Source organism: Suricata suricatta, chromosome X (assembly GCF_006229205.1).
Source record: "Suricata suricatta isolate VVHF042 chromosome X, meerkat_22Aug2017_6uvM2_HiC, whole genome shotgun sequence".
NCBI lineage: Eukaryota > Metazoa > Chordata > Mammalia > Carnivora > Herpestidae > Suricata > Suricata suricatta.
In genome coordinates, this window is record NC_043717.1 from 77618694 (window position 1) to 77628812 (window position 10119).

At 37.4% G+C, this 10119-nt stretch overlaps 1 pseudogene; it reads right to left on the reverse strand.

The window, feature by feature from the left end:
* Nucleotides 1-219: 219 nt before the first annotated feature.
* On the reverse strand, nt 220-654 carry LOC115283462 (annotated as a pseudogene).
* Between the last annotated feature and the right edge of the window lie 9465 nt (nt 655-10119).

The window sequence follows — 10119 nt, forward strand, 5'->3', positions numbered from 1 at the left end:
ATGTTCTAATTTAGGGATAAGAAAACATCTAAGATTTTGTTCTTATTTAGTATATTGGAGATCATGTAGAAGTTATGCATATCACACTAATTCACATCTCATTGACCAAAATTAGCCATATGACCCAAGGTAACTGCAAGACAGGTTTGGAAATATGTGGTCTAATTATTTTTGTTCCTATTCCACTGTGGAAATAGGATAACTGGTTTGGTTGGACAATTAGCAGAGTGTAATACTTGTATTTCTGTATGCATTTTTTAAACATATGATAATCAACTTATCCAAAAAGTTGATGTAAGCATCTGCAATGGTAACTTCAGCCTCAAATTTTGGCTCAATATTGATGGAAATAATCTGTTTAACAATCTCAGAAGGACTGTGCAAATCAACAAGTCGCTTGTGGATCCTCATCTGAAAATGATCCCAAGTCCTAGAACCTTCACCACAAGGAGTGTTTTTTATAGTGATTCTCAGAGTCTTGATGGGCATCAAAATCGGTCCTTTCACTTTGAGATTCTTTTCCTTTGCACCTCTGATCATGCCAGCACATACCTTCTCCAAAGATTTTACGTTGCAGCTCATTAGAGTAATTCTAATTCAGTGACTCACCACCCCTGTTTCCACAGGTGTATTCCTGGCATCTTTAAAAGCCATCGCTGTGGCTTGGCTTCCTGACCGACTTGTTCCTCTTGGAGAGTGAACAGCGATGAGTCAAGAGCAGGACTGTGGGGCCTCCAATGTAGCTGTGACCATGTCTTCCTCAAAAAGCAAGAAAGGGGAAAAAATAAAAGATCCTGAATCACAATGGCAACGGGAGTATGTGCCATTGTGAACTTGATCTATCGAGTGATTTTCCAACAGAAAGGAATAGAAGAAAAGTTTTTGTACAGTGTCCACTGTTTCACTTTTGCCTGCAGTTACACTGGCTCTTATGAGGTGTTGTGCTAAATTTGTACACTTGCAGGAGATAAAAAGCCAAAGAATAAGCAAGGGTCTCAAGACGTGCAGGACTGGTTGGGGCTCCTGGCAAACTCAACCAGCTGAGCCTCTGACTTCGGTTCAGGTCATGATTTCTGGTTTGTGAGTTCGAGCCCCCATTGGGCTCCTGTCAGCACAGAGCTGACTTCAGATCCTTTATCCCCCTCTCTCTGCTCCTCCCCAACTTGTGCTCTCCCCCTAGAAATAAAAAACTAAAAAAAAAAAAACCATATCGTCTTCAGTGCCATCTCCGATCCTCTTAATCGGAATCCCCAGCAGAGGAGATTGTCTAGGTTAAAAAAGAAAAATTAGAAGTGCAGGACTGGATTAATATGAATATGAGGATAAAGAGAAGAAAATTAGGAAAAGATTCAGGAATCAAAGAGGCCTCAATTTGAATGTGGGATTATCAGTCACTAGCTGTGACAAACTCTGAGTTTCAGTTTCTTCATCTGTAGAATGAGGATAATAATAACCTAATGTTAAGCAGGGGGGCTGACAAAGGGTTAATATTTAAAAGTGTGAGTGAATATTATTAGGCAATGAAGTGCAAAGCTGCAAAAAGGGCAAATTTACAATTATTAATCATCTACTTTGTGTCAGGAGTGGTGATAGGCAGTTCACTTGTGTTATCTCAATGAATATACTATCCACTGGGAATATGTATGTGTTTAGCACTTTTAAATTCTTTTCAGTCATTTTTGCATCCATAGGAGTGTCATAAAATATTTTAATGGGACAAGTGCAGAAACTAGAGAGCACAGAGTAGGAAAGTGAGCATAAGTGAAGGGAAGGAGAGAGATCAGATGGGGAGGGGAGAGTCAATTACATTATTTTGCCAAATGCCAGAAGTGATGTACTACTTTAATAGTACGATTGAACTCACAATTACTAATATTGAAGACAGAATAAATTTTATATTAAAAGTAAAATTTTAAAAAGGTATACACAGTTTCTTAAATTAGATGCACCTGGAAATTAGTGGGGTTTTTGTTTGTTTGTTTGTAATATAAGGAAGGAGTATTGATCTTCTAGCTTGGTTTTGGTTATTTATCCTCATTAATATTACCTGAATAACATATCTATATTATGATTAAAAGCATCTTTTGCAATTAGTTTAACGTATTATTGTAGTTCATCAAATATTTGGCATTAAGAATATTGACATTTCATCTTCAGCTTTCATCATCTTTGAATAGATTTATGATAATAAAAAATCCTCATTGATTTTTACTTTTGAAGTCTTCACTTTATATTACTATCTAATTGTATGCCAAAAAAGGAAAGCTTGCCTTCAAAGATTTTTTTAATAATGTAATAGAGTATAGCTACAGAAAAAACTTTTTCTGTAGAAAGAGCCAAATATTATATAGTGGAAAACATAGATGTATATTTAAAATACCTTTACTAAAGTGTAATTTTTTGAAAAGAAAACATAATACTAAGATTATGCAAATTTTCCTGATAGTTAAATATGATTTATTAAATAAGCCAGTGTCATGCATCATTAACAAAATCGATGACTCCTCAAATTTGTATTAATGCTAACTCAGGCAGTGCATGATAATTAGTTTTGCTTGGAAAAATATCATATTTGCATGAAAAATTTACCTGAAGAGGTGGACATTCAATAAATATTGTGATAGCCAGCCTCACAAATGACCCCCAGTGATATCCCTGCTTCCTGGTACTCACAGACTTGTATAGTCTCCTCTCATATGGCATCAGGGTTAGACTTTGTGGAGAGCAGCATATGGCAGAAATGATGTTATATCATTTCAGATATTAAGCTGTACAAGACTGTGGCTTATTTGGTGCTCTCTCTGTCTATCTGACATCACATACTCTGGAGAAAACCAAGTCATGGGGAGGCCTATTGAGAAAGCCACATGTGATTGTCAGCAAATACTTTAGTCCTTTCAGAAAGTGCATCCCTAGTCATAACTTGACCACCACCTTATGGGAGAAGCTGAGCCAGAATCATCCAGCTATGCTGATCCCAGATTCCTGATTTTCAGAAACTGTGTGCAATAATCAATATTTTAAGTTGCTAAATTTTAGAGTCATTTGTTACACAGCAATACATGATCAATATAAATATGATGGCTTCAGACATGTTAAAGAATTTTTTTAGAGAAGGAAGAAAACACTTGATACATATTTAAACACATTTTATATCTTATATTTGGTGGTCTACTGGGCAAACCTAATTTTTTGGTGATGATTGCTTACTATGTCACTTATTGCTTGCAATGTGCCAAAGCGTATACTTGGCATTTAATAGACGTTATCTTTTAAATGAAGATTTAATATTTAAGAAATTGAGACCAGCAGTGTTACAATCAAATTGATTAAAGTAGACTAGAATGGAAAATATCAGAGTACATAGGAGGAAGTATTATCTTATTAAGTGTTTATTTCAAGTGTATGTGTGTGTGTATGTATGAGAGAGAGAGAGAAAGAGAGAGTATATGTACACTGGACGTGATGTAAACTATATTTTACTTGGAGTCTTAATAAAGAAAGTTTGGAAAACACTGAGGTAAATGTTAGGTGATGATTGGGGTGCAGGAGGACCTCCACCAACCACACTGTAGGCACTCATCCGGTGGGCTTGTTTTGCATACAAGTCAAAGCTTAACTGACTAAGCCACTGAGGCACCCCTGTTTAAAATTTTCTTAGGTTTATTTATTTTGAGAGAGACAGAGACAATGCATGAGCAGCGGAGGCCAGAGAGAGAGGGAGAAAGAAAATTCCAAGCAAGCTCTGCACCATCAGCACAGAGCCTAACTCAGGGCCTGAACCTACAAACCATAAATAAGATCATTACCTGAACCAAGATCACGTGTTAGTTGCTCAACTGACTGAGCCAACCAGGTGCCCCTCTTTTATGCTTTAGTTAAGAAGCTATATTGATATTTTGAAATTTTCTGTGTAGACAAGTTGTATTTTTTATAGGTCTCATGAAAAGAGCATTAAAAATATTTAAGACAAACAGGCATTGATCTGATAGAGGTGAAAAACAACTAACCTATACCTATGCAACAGTGTTACTTGAGCCGTTACTTAAATATACAGGTTTGTTGGCCACAACTAAGGCCTACTGAATTAGAACCTGTGATGGCAAGGCCCAGCAATACACCTTTCTAATAAACTCCTGCCATGATTCTGACACTGTTTTTGTGAAATCAGTTCATGAACTGGCATTCAGAAAATATTCATCTTGATGTCATCATCTTCTGCCTTTATATTCTTGTGATCTTAATCCTACCCTTATCTCTTCTTAGGAAAGGAAACAAATTATTCCTTCCTACTTTTATTTTAACAATCTCTCCATTGGTTCCTTTATCTCTGTCTACACGTGTGCTTAAAGAGTCAGTGGCTTAACCAAGTCCTTATTTGACCCCATTTTCTTCCTAAAACTATGCTTTATCATTCACATTTAACATCCTGAATGAATGTCTTGAAAGAGTTATGTATCATCTCTTACCTCCACTAATATTTCTCTGTTCTCAATGACTTGTAATATGTCTTCTGCTCTCACCACTTTAATGAAACTATCTTTCAAACCGTTCTGACAATACATTTTCTTGGTTCTCATGTTGCTCAATTTCTTTGCAGCAATAGACACTTTTAAATACCTCCTCCTGCTGGAAAATATTCTTGGTTTCTAGAACACTGGGCTCTACTAATTCTCCTCTTACCTCTGTGATAAATACTGGTAAAGTTTCCTTTTCTTACTCATCATGTATCCATTCAATATAGATTCTTTCAAAGATTCAGTCTCCCCATCAGTTTTCTATACATATATGTCCCCCATATTGTGTTATTGGCCATTTGTTTTTAGGATCCAGGCCTATATTTTCACTCGCCTTCTGGAAATTTATTTATACACAATATATCTTCTACATATCTCAATTTTATTTAAAACTAAACCCATCTTTCTCCATAAAGCAGCCACAGTTCCTTTGTCTTAGGTTAGCTAATGTCACCACCAAATTACTCAGACTTGAAACTTGAGGCAATGTAAACAAAACTTTCTGATCCTTCATGTATAACATGTTAACAAATTCTACTGATTATTCTTCTACATCTCCTATAAATTTTTAAAATTCCTACTATATCTGTCATGATTTTAAGCACTTGTTACCCTTTCACTTTGACTCTGGCCTCCTAACTAGTCTCCCTTCTTCAAAACTTTCTTGTTCCCATCTATAGCTCAGATCTAACTACTTGGCTTCCATACCCAGGCTGGCAGTGTTTTGTTTTGTTTTTGTATAATGATTATTTATTTATTTTCAGAGACAGAAGGAGATACCAAGGAAAGGAGGGGGAGAGAGAGGAGGAGAGAGAGAATCCCAAGAAGGCTCTGCACTACCAGCACAGAGCCCAATGTGAGGCTTGACCTCTCCAACTGTAAGATCATGATCTGAGCCAAAATCAAAAGTCAGAGGCTACACCTACTGAGCCACCCAGACACCCTCAGGCTGTCAGTGTTTGACTTCACCATTCATTGCATGACCTTAAACAAGTTACTTAGTCTCTGAACGTGCTTTAATTTCCTTTATTTATAAAAAAAAAGCCAAAAAGAGTATCTACCACATACAATATTTTGATGATGAGATATTATGTATATAGTGCTCCAAAAAACACACGAAACAGGCTAAGAACTCATTAACTGTCCACTGTTATTAACTCTATCCAGGTTTATATTTTCCATTGAAAAGTCCGTAGTGCATAGAGGGGCAAGATGGCGGAGGAGTAGGGAGCTTTGTAGTCTCTGCCCACCATCTATTAAACTGAGAAATACTGAAGGGAAAATACTCTAATATTCAAGAGAGGAGAACATACATGCTTCAGAAAGAAGACAACCCCAAAGATGCCTTAGTGAGTGAGTGCCAACTGGGGAAATTCAAAAAAGGGCCGGCCTGGAGGTGTGGAGGGAAGGGAGTCCCAGCCCAACACAGGGAGAGTGCGTGGTTCCCCAGAGAGACAAGGGGAAGAGAAAGAGAGGCAGAAAACACTCATAGAATTGTCCCTAGAGAAGAGATAAAGAACACGCCCCAGGATGGAGAGAGATATTGTCACCCCATATATAACCAATGGGCGTGAAGAGAGAAATCCATCCCATCTAGCTGGCAAATCCTTCCTTGGGCTTCGTGGCAGCCTCCATTCCAGGAGGCACCAGGAGAGACAGCCCCCCCCACGTGATCCTTGCTGGGAGGCGTCTGCCAGTGGGAGTGCATCTCATCTCGAGCGGTAGCATTAAAGGGCATGGACTAGGATATGGAAATGAAGCAGCGATTGGAAAGTGCGGCTTGGCTCACCCATGGCACAGGGAGATTGGCTTCAAAAGAGTGGCTGGCAACATTTGGTTCCAGCAGACCTTGGGGTGCAACCGTTCATCTCCCTAAAACCACCAAGGCGGGGCCTCTGAGAGCAGCCCCCAGACCTACCTACACCAGACTATGCCCATTTGCAAAGGAGAGCTGCCCTTTTTCTCCCCCTTTTCTTTTTTTCTATTTTTTCTCTCACCACCCATATATATTTTCCCTTATCTCATTTTTATCTCTCCCCTTGGCTGGTTATATGCTTTCAGACTGTCCATAGTCTTTTGTTGTCTTTGTTCCTCCCCCCTTTTTTTTCTTCTTTTATTTCTCTTCCTTTTCTTTTCTACCTTCCCCTTTTGGTTTGCTTGTTTGTTTGATTTGTCTGTGCATTTGCATGCTTTTGTTCCCTTGTGTTTGTCTGTTTTCCTTTTTCAAGGCTACATCAAGAAACAAGCCAAAGTACACATGCAAGAGAGTCCCAAATATCACTGAGTAGGGAAATAAAATAATCAAGGCACAACAAAAGAAACTGAGAGATACCATTAGGAAAACACTTCCTGAAATGACAGGCCCAGGACAGTCAGTATTCCTTCTTTAATAGAGCAATACTAACAGATGCACACTGCATAACAAGCATTTAAAACTGACAAATGACAGAAATCTAGCCAAAATGACAAAAGGAAAGAACTCTCTTCTAAAGAAATTTCAGGATGAAGTCATAGCCACAGAACTGCTCAAAACAGATTTAAGCCACATAACTGAACAAGAATTTAGAACCATTGTCATAAAATTAATCGCTGGACTTGAAAAAATTATCAAAGAGGCTCTTGATACAAAGACAAGGGACCTTCAAAACAGCTGCAATGAGTTAAAAAAAAAAAGGCTATAAATGAGGTACATAATAAAATGGAGGCGGCCACTGCATGGACTGAAGAGGCAGAGAGGAGAATACGTGAATTAGAAAACACAGTTATAGTAAAAGAGGAAGCCGAGAAAAAGAGAGACAAAATGATAAAGGAACATGAAAGGAGAATTCGAGACCTGAGTGATATAATCAAAAGGAACAATATCCATATCATAGGAATTTTTGAAGAATAAGAGAAAAATATCCTGAAAGGTTCCTTGATCAAATTATAGCAGAGAACTTCCCAAATTTGGGGAAAGAAATACACATTGAAATCCATGAGGTGCAAAGAACCCCCTTAAGACGTAATTTGAATCGACCTTTGGCACAACATATCATAGTGAAACTGGCAAAATATAAGGATAAAGAGAGAATTCTGAAAGCAGCTAGGGAGAAAAAGGGCCCTAACATACAAAGGGAATCCTATCAGATTGGTTACAGACCTATGGAATGAAACTTGGAAGACCAGAAAGGAATGGCAGGAATCTTCAATGTGATAAACAGAAAAAATATGCAGCCAACAATCCTTTATCCAGCAAGTCTGTCATTCAAAACAGAAGGGGAGATAGAAATGTTCCCAAGTAAACAAAAATTGAGAGAATTTATCACCACCAAACCAGCCCTACAAGAAATCCTAAGAGGGACTCTATGAGGGAAATGTTGTAAGGAATACAAGGTACCAGAGACACCACTATGAACATGAACTCTACAGAGAACACAATGAATCCAAACCCACACATTTCAATAATAACAATGAATGTAAATGGACAGAATGATCCAAATGATACAGGGTAGCAGAATGGATAAAAAACCAAAATCCATGTATTTGCTGTCTACAAGAGACTCACCTTAGACCTGAAGACACCTTCAGATTGAAAGTAAGGGGATGGAGAAATATCTATGATGTGACTGGTAGTCAAAAGAAAGCCTGAGTAGCCATACTTACATCAGACAAACTGGACTTTAAAGTAAAGGCAGTAACAAAGGATGAAGAAGGACATTATATAATAATTACAGGGTCTCTCCATCAGGAAGAGCTAACAATTATAAATATCTATGAGCCAAATCCAGGAGCGCCCAAATACATAAAACAATTAACCACAGACAGAAACAATCATATTGATAAGAATGTGCTAATTGCAGGGGCCTTTAATACTCCACTGACAGCAACGGCTAGATCAACCAGACAGAAAATCACTAAAGAAACAATGGACCTGAATGACACATTGAAACAGATGGAATTGATAGATATATTTAGAACTCTGCATCATGAAGTTAGGAAATTCACCTTCTTCTCGAGTGTGCATGGCACATTCTCTAAGATAGATCACATACTGGGGCATAAAGCAGCCTCCATAAATATAAATGAAAAGAGATCATACCATGCACACTTTCAGATCACAGTGCTATGAAACTAGAAATTAATTCCAGGAAAAAGTCTGGAAAACCCCCGAAATCATGGAGGTTAAAAACCACCCTACTAAAGAATGATTGGGCCAAACAGGCAATTAGAGAAGAAATTAAAAAATATATGGAAACAAATGAAAATGAAAATACAACAATCCAAACTCTGGGACGCAGCAAAGGCAGTCCTAAGAGGAAAGTATATTGCAATCCATGCCTATTTCAACAAACTAGAAAAAGGTCAAATTCAAAATCTAACAGAGCACCTAAAGCAACGAGAAGGGGAGCAAGAAGAGAACCTCAAATCCAGCAGAAGAAAAAAAATAATAAAGATAAGGGCAGAAATAAACAATATGGAGTCCAAAAACACATGTGAACAAGATCAATTAAACCCAGAGTTGGTTTTTTTGAAAAAATAAGCAAAATTGATAAACTTCTACCCAGGCTCCTCAGGAAAAAAAAAAGAGAGAACACCAAAATTGACAGAATCATGAATGAAAATGGATCTATTACAACCAGTCCTTCAGAAATATAAGATATCATCAGAGATTACTATGAAAAATTATATGCCAACAAGTTGGACAATCTAGAAAAATGGACAATATCCTAAACACACATGCACTACCAAAATTCAGATGGGAAGATATAGAAAATCTGAACAGACCCATAACCAGTGAGGAAATCAAATCAGTCATCAAAAATCTCCCAAAGAATAAGAGGCTCGGGCCAGATGGTTTCTCAGGGGAATTCTACCAGACATTTAAAGCAGAGTTAATACCCATTCTTCTCAAGCTATTTCAAAAAATAGAAATAGAAGGAAAACATCCAAACTCATTCTACAAAGCCACCATCACTTTGATTCCCAAACCAGACAGAGAATAACAACAACAAAAAAAGAGAACTACAGGCTAATAACCTTAATGAATACAGATGCAAAAATAATCAACAAGATGTTTGCAAATCGAGTTCAACAGCATATAAAAAGAATTATCCACCATGATTAAGTGGGATTCATTCCTGGGTTACAGGGATGGTTCAATATTCACAAATTCATCAGTGACACACAATGTTAAAAAAAGATATGATAAAAATCATATTATCCTGTCAATAGATGCAGAAAAACATTTGACAAAATACAGCATCCTTTCTGAATAAAATGCCTTGAGAAAGTCAGGATAGAAGGAACTTACTCAAACATTATAAAAGCAATTTATGAAAAGCCCATAGTTAATATCAACCTCAATAGGGAAAAACTGAGAGCTTTTCCCCTGAGATCAGAAACATGACAGGGGTGTCCACTATTACCACTGTTGTTTAACATAGTGTTGGAAGTCCTAGCATCAGCAATCAGACAACAAAAGGAAATAAAAAGCATTCAGAATTGGCAAAGATGAAGTCAAACTTTCACTTTTTGCAGATGACATGATACTCTACATGGAAAACCCAACTGACTCAACCAGAAGCCTACTAGACCTGATCCATGAATTCAGCAAATTCGCAGG